We start from the raw sequence: 7489 nt of genomic DNA, 5'->3' as shown, positions 1-7489 counted from the left end.
CATATTTTAGAGATATCAGTAACATCGAACCTATATTGTAACCTAAGATAGTTAGGGAGTAGTGAATATTTATTTTAGGATTTTCTAATTTATAAGATAGATAAGGTAAATACGATAAAATTTGTAATTCAGATAAGGTTAAAGTAAGTGCATACTATGACTTCATCAGTTATTCTGCCGAGATTATGGAATGCTGGCTCATGAATAGGCAGAGGCCCTGTATTCATTACACTGGTCCTAAACGCCCCTGTCATAAGACATGTCACTGGGTACTGCGTTAGGCTTGAAGATTCTGAATAGATAGCAACGTCCCTTACCCCCGACGCCCGTGCAGTCTGACTACAGGCATACACGTTCAGACGGCTCATCCAATTGAGCGACTCGGTTGGGTGACGTATTAACATTCCAAAATGGTCTAAACTTTCTTAAGCATTATAGAATACATGGTGTACCATATCCGAGAGACGTGATATGCTTCAATGCTTTCGTTAATGATTGGTAAGAGATAGTTAGGCCCTTAAAAAGAGTTCAACCATAAAGAACACCATGGCCAAGTCAAGATGACTTCCATGAACACGTTCGGTTATCCTAATGGTCCAATCCTTTATGTGTCTAAACAAACAGTTCCTTAATTAACTAAGAATCCCTCAAGCGGGGTGCAATGGTTGAGACCGCGTTATGGTGCAGTGTACTGGTCAACACTAACCGTGTTCCAAGGCCTTACTTAGCAGAGGTACATCTTACAACAACTGCTGTGCTTCAGCGTGCACGTAGGAAGTTTATATACTTGGTGACTACACTAGCATGGTCTAGGACCGACAATGTACTAGGGGTCTAGTCAGATGTTTCACTACAAAAGAGTCCTCAGTCGGAATCCAAAGCTTGATAGACTTACTATAACCGATGTGCCTCGATCGATCTTACGTTGTATCCGATAGACTTCTCTTACCAAGGGGTGACACAGATAGTGTACTCTGAATCGGGGTTCACGACTTCCCAATAACAGAGCCTATAACTACGTTCTATTAGTTAGAAAAGCGATTGAGTTTAAAGCATAATCGGAAAGCATTTCAACAGCATACACAAACCACAATATTATTTCGGCATTATAACTGCTTACATCATAGCATACACTAAAGATAACTACTCGCTAATCATGGCAATAATATCATAAAACATTATATAAGATAAAGGATAGAAGTACCAGTAGATTAAATGATTTCCGAATACAAAAGTGACAACTTCAAGACTCCAGAACGCTCCTAATACAATCTTCAGTATTCACCTCCGGGTACTTAATTTCCCGCTCGGAGGTGAGAAGGCCTTGAAAGTATGACTAATATTGTACAAGAGAGAGAAAGAAGTGAATTGAAGTGCGTGTTGGAATGAATGATAAAGACCCTTTAAATAGACTTGAAAATTGCCAAATACGCCTGGCAGGCCGTTTGGCAGGCCGTATGCAAGGCAGGCCATTTGGTGGCTCGTGTGGTGGCTCGTATATGGCAGGCCGTTTCCATACTGGCAGGCCGTATGGCAGGCCATTTAGATTGCTGGTCAGCCTGAATTCCCTGGATCGTAACTTGATTTCTTGTCTTTCACCATTTTTGCTCTAGAATCTTCGTTTTAGCTCCGATTCTCTTAATTCTTTTTGCACTATCTTCATAATTACTTGTTCTTCAATTCTAACCGATGAAGTGGGTATTTTTCCAACAAAGTTCGAATCTTTCTTGTTTTTGGGCCTTAATACCGGGGTGAAAACGTGACTTTTTAGCCGATATCAAATATCCCACACGTAGACTTTGCTTGTCCTCAAGGAAACTCTCATTTTAAAGAATCTTTTCGGCGTTTCTTTTCTAATAGCCTAAACGGTTTGCTTTTATTATAAGAGCAAAAAGATAAGGTGAGTCATCTATGTTAGGATTGAAATTATCTCTGCAAGCATGCGAGGAGGTTACATGACATAGGCTAGCTTTCACGGGTCACTCAAATCACTCAAGTGTTTTAGGGTTCCCTATAGATTTAAGAAATGAATACACTCATAGCCAGTCATGCTGCACCCATCGTCATAGGCTTGATAAAGACTCAAATCCTTACTGCTAACGCGAGAACGGTAGTAATCTCAGCTTTATGGGTTATTTGTCAATGATGGAAAGGAATTTTGGAGTGGTAGTGAAGTTTTTTTTGAAGGAGGAGATAAAAGGGTAATACAGTCTTTATACAGACTTTTATTCGGATAGATAGGAGTGCTGAAGTATTTTGAGAAGCACTTTTGAACTTTACTTCTTTTGATAATCATTTTCGGTCGAGTTCTCTTCGGCTTTTCTCTTATTTAGTTCTGCTCCTTTTTTCAGAACTTCATCATTTTTTCTTTTTTGGAGACTTCATCTCGAGAAACTTTTTGCCGGTAAACTTTTTCAAGACCTTTGCTATGATACTTGAGAGGTTTATAACATCGGGTTTTCGGAAGGAATCTCATTTTCTGGATTTTTCGAGAAATAGTAAAGGTGATATAGATGTGGTGGTGGAGTAGAAGTAGTGGAGGTGTGGAAGGTTTATGTTTGACAAATGGGTAGCTATTTTGATTACAACCGAACCACGCTTTGCTGCTTGGAGATGTAGATCTAAAGCAAGTTCTGATTCTGAGCACAGACATCGGCACTCTCAACGGAAAATAGTGAAGCATTAAAGATGAATGCTGGTCTTATTTGGGGGTGCCTCACCATAATCAATTTAGGTCGATAATGCCTTAGTCATGCAATGCTCTATTAGAGATTTCAATCTAACAAGATTTCCACCTTACTTAAGCCTTATTTTTATTGACAAACGTTTTAGGTTTTCAAAAATACTCTTTCGAAAAGGGTTTCTTTTTGCAAAAAATTTGAAATTTGGCTTAAGGACTTGGAATCTTCGTAATGGTTTATTATGATATAGCATAAAAAGATACCAACATCCCACACTTAGACGAACATTGTCCTCAATGTTCCTAGTGTATCCCATACTTAGGAGTTTTAGTTGAAGATTTGGGAGTATTCGTCTATTGTTTTAATTGGGTGTTATCCCACACTTAGTGATAAGCTAGGATGCGGTATAGTTTGAATCTTTGAGCTAGTAGCGAAAAGAAAGAAATACCCCTAGCAGATGCGGCTGGTTTCCTTTCTTCTTTATCGGCTCACTTGTCATCCTTTATTCTTCTACTCTACTTTATTTCACGGGTTGCCTCCCGAGAAGCGCTCTTGTTTAAGGTTGTTGGCTCGACCGTAGTGATTCTTCAAAAAGCAAACATTCCTCGTTGATGGTTGTGATCTTGGTCTTCTTGAGGGAATGTGAGTCTTGGTGGATAAGTTCTGAGAAAGTGTCGGACCAATAGTGGTAACAAGTCCGGTACTTCTCTTGAAGATCTTCTGAACGATAAGTAGTGCGCAGTTTCGGCTCTTGATAAGTCTTGAAGTCCGATGAGAATGTGATCCACAGCTCTGCTGGTTGACCCATGAATGTCAATCATGGAAGCAGTGCTGGTGTTGATGATTTCTCTGATGTGATGCTCATTTCGGAGGTCTTCAAACAATGTCAGAAACTGTATCTTTAGAATTTCGAAGTCTTCGGAACGGTGATCTCCACAGTAAGAGTCTATAGCTTTACACAGATTTACTAAAAGGCGAAGCTGAAAAGAAGTGAAGAGCAATCCTGATCTGAGCATTAATTTCACCGTCTTTGAGTATATCTCCCTACATCCAGCTTTAAATGTGAAACTAGGATACGTGGATTCTTGGAAGATACGTGTTATCTGCTTAGTAACGTAGGTGGCAATGTTGACTCGGTCTGGTTCAAGATGAGAGAACGGATTGTTTCTCCTTGCTTCTTCCATAACAACGTCTCGTAGCTCTTTGATAATCAGATCGGCGTGGTGATCAATGGTTACGTAAATTACTAGCCTCTCTGGTGTGCTTTCAAAATTATCTCTATCCAGAAGAGCAAAAAGACTGTGAATATCCTCGATCATTTGCAAATCAGAGTGATAAGTTGGGCAGCCGGTGGAAAGATCCATATGCTTCCGGATGAGAGTTAGTAGTGCTCGTTCGTTTCGTGAGAACGGAAGTGCAGATCCGGCTAAGGCGTTATAAACCTTAGAGTAAATGATCTTCTGATCTCGATAGAATCTTGTTTCGAGAATAGTGCGAACCACTGAATTATGCTCTCGTTGGGTTTCTTCATGATAGATATGATCGTGAAGAGAATTGATAAAGTCTTGAATGAGTTCTTCTAGGATTTCAACATCATTGTCTTTTCTTCGGAGATAGAGGTGGTGCTCTTCTCTGATAGCCATGATTCGTTCTGTTAAGCGTAGCGAAAAATCAATGGTTGACTTTCGGATGGCTTCGAGAATGTCTTCAAATTCATCGGTATCATTAATGAAGGTAATCATGTCTGCATGTGTGGATATAACCGGAATTCGATCTGAAGAAGAGTCCGGCTCCCCTTGATCTACTTCGGTTGGAGAGTGTGAGTTAGTCAGAATGTCTTCGTGATGCTCTTCCTCGTCATCATCGGTATCTTTCTCTTCTGAGGATGTGTCTGATGAACGGGTTTCTTCAGTATTCTGATTCTCCACTTTGATACTTACAGGATCAATTTCTATATCCATAACCTCAGCCTTGTCTTTCTTCTTCTTGAAGCGAATGATTAAACTGTGATCTGCCGTTTCAAGCCTTATTATTTCTTCATGACGCTCAGTGCTTGGAACGGGTGTTGTCGCAGTTTCTTTTACGTCTTTCATTTCCTCTTCAGATTCCTCCTCTTCCTCTATTTCTTCGCTGAGATCCTCTTCTTCCATTTCTGGGTCGTCTACAGACTGTGATTCGACACCCATCTCGATATCATCGGCTGGTGGTAATGACTCATCATCGGAAGTGATCCGTTTGGTAGAAATAGCAAACATCTCTGCCTGTCCAGAAAGATTGGTTGGTCGGTCAATTTTGAAGGTAACGCTCTCCCCATGTGATCATAAGATCATGGTTTGATTGTACACATCAATGATAGTCCTAGCCGTATTCATGAAAGGTCTCCCTAACACTACTAGGGTGTGTAGGTCTTCCTTAATATCCTTTACTACGAAATCGATAGGATACAAGAATTTGTCGACTTTTACCAAGACGTTCTCAACTATGCCCTTAGGATATCGAATTGTATGATCGGCAAGTTGGATTGTCATTTTGGTTGGTGACAAGTCTCCTAACTCTAATCTCTTGTAGAGAGAGTAGGGGATTAAGTTGATACTTGCTCCTAAATCTGCTAGTGCATGAATGGTTCCAGATTGGTAGATTGAACACGGGAAAACGAATCAACCCGTATCTCCTAGCTTAGGTGGTAGAGAGTTTTTGAGTAATGCAGAGCATTCTTGACTCAGTGGAATTTTGTTAGAGTCTGGTATCCTCTTCTTTGTAGATAGAAGCCGTCGAATGTATCTCTTCTGGTTGGGAACTTTGGACATGGTGTCCAAGAATCTGCCATTAAGTTTGAATGAATCAAGCTTGGATGGTTCTTCTTGTAGCCTTCCAGGATATGGTACGCGAACTGGAGTTTTAGGGGTCAGCTTCTGAGTATATGTTGATTTGTTCTTGAGCCTAGCTGACCTTCTCTGTGGTTCTTCCTCTAGAATTACGGAATCCATTTGCTTTGCTTCTTCTATGTGGGGATTCTGGATAGTATTACTTGGCAATCTTCCCTGCGATCGGGTTTCAAGGCGTTGTGATAACTGTCCGAGCTGTGTTTCCAAACTTTTGAGCAGGGCCAATTGATTTCTCATTAGTATCTCCGTCTGATCTTGCCTGGTTGCAGTTCTCTGATTTAACTGTTGTTGTCCTTGGATGAACTGAGTTAACTGATCATTAGCTCCGAGAGTGGGGTTAGCTGCTTTTGTAATCTGGGTGGTAGGGGAATTCTCCTCAACTGGGGAACCAGTGAGTGGAAGTGGTTTATTGTAGGTCAATTGAGATTGTTGGGCTGGATAAGGTGGATAGCGATAGCGGAAAGGTTGATTGCTTCGCTGAAATTGATTAACCCTTGGTGGTTGATTGAATTCGGGATTTGGTGGACGAGCTGGGTATTAAACATAACAGACTGAACCGTCAGGGTTTTCGTACTCAACTTGATAGTCTTCAGTGGGTTTCGAGTTGGTACAATTAACACAAGTCTGATCTTGGTTAACCTGCTGCGGTTGCATCTTCAATTCTCCGAGTTGCTTTGCAAGAGATTCCATCTTATCCGTGAGGGATTTGATGGCCTCCGTCTGATTTTTAAGTGCAGAGAGTGGGGCAGATGATGAAGTTGTTTCACCACTGTTCCAGTCATGATGATGCATTGTCATGTTCTCGAGCAATTCCCTGCGGTTTGATTCATCAGATTCCCTTAAGCTGCTGCATCGATCGTCGTCCTATGATTTACCGTAAGACCATTGTAGAAGGTACAGATTTGGGTTGACCGTTCTAGTTGGTGATTAGGGCATTTCTTCAGCAGGGTTTTGAAACTCTCCCATGCAGTGTAAAGAGATTCATCATAACTTTGTTTGAAGTTAATGATGTCATTCTTCAGTTTGGTTTGTTTAGAAGGAGGGAAATATTTGGTTAGGAATTTAGTCGCCATCTCCGTCCATGACGTGATGGAATCTTTTTCCAGTCCTTCAAACCAAGTTTGAGCATGATGAGTGAGAGAATAGGGGAACAAGTATAGCCGGACTATATCTTGTCCTATCCCTGGCTGTTTGTAGGAGTTCGAAAGAGATATGAATTTATCAAGGTGAGAATTAGGATCGTCATTCGGTAATCCATGAAATTGACAGCTATTATGAATGAGTTGGATGATGTGATGTTTTAACTCGAACGAGTGTCCTTGAATCTCTGGAAATCTGATCGGTCCTCCTCGACCTTCAATCGAGGGTTTTGTGTTTTCTGCTAAAGTAACGCGTAACGCCATTTGGTTTCTGATTCGTGCTTCCTTGCGTGCTTTAGAGATTATTGCGTCTAGATCAGGTACGAATAACAACGGCCCTGGTCTAGATCGGGTTTGGGTCATACACTAGGTATGCCTTTTTGTTTTTAATTTTCGCAAATAAGCTAAAATTATAATAAGCCAAACTAATCTAATCTAATTCTAAGGTAATCTAATTTAATCTAAGGCAATCTAAGGTAATCTAATCTAATCTAATAAAAGGTAAACTAAAGTAATCTAATTAATTAACTAACTATCCTATGGTGGAATATGTTTTTGGTTCTGGCTACTGATTTCCTGGTATTTCGGTAACAAAGCTTCGCACAAACTATTCAACAAACCAAGTGGCCAGGCCGACTACGGAGTGGCATGATCCTTTTGGTCCCAATATAATTGGCGACTGTTCGGAAAATCCAATAACCAAGTCCGTGTATAATTGTCTTTCTTAGACACCACTAAATGCTTGCGAATAATTTTGATTGAAAAAAACAGGATTGCCTGATAC

The 7489-nt window shown here is 40.5% G+C and overlaps 1 non-coding gene across 1 annotated transcript; it reads left to right on the top strand.

The window, feature by feature from the left end:
- Positions 1-6484: 6484 nt before the first annotated feature.
- LOC139873979 (small nucleolar RNA R71) lies at positions 6485-6591 on the top strand. Its single transcript, XR_011767687.1, has one exon. It is a non-coding gene; the product is annotated as a small nucleolar RNA R71 (small nucleolar RNA).
- Positions 6592-7489: the final 898 nt, after the last annotated feature.

This window comes from Rutidosis leptorrhynchoides, chromosome 10 (genome assembly GCF_046630445.1).
Source record: "Rutidosis leptorrhynchoides isolate AG116_Rl617_1_P2 chromosome 10, CSIRO_AGI_Rlap_v1, whole genome shotgun sequence".
Classification (NCBI taxonomy): domain Eukaryota; kingdom Viridiplantae; phylum Streptophyta; class Magnoliopsida; order Asterales; family Asteraceae; genus Rutidosis; species Rutidosis leptorrhynchoides.
The sequence above is the reverse complement of the archived record's forward strand: the minus strand, read 5'-3'. Positions and strand labels throughout refer to the sequence as shown.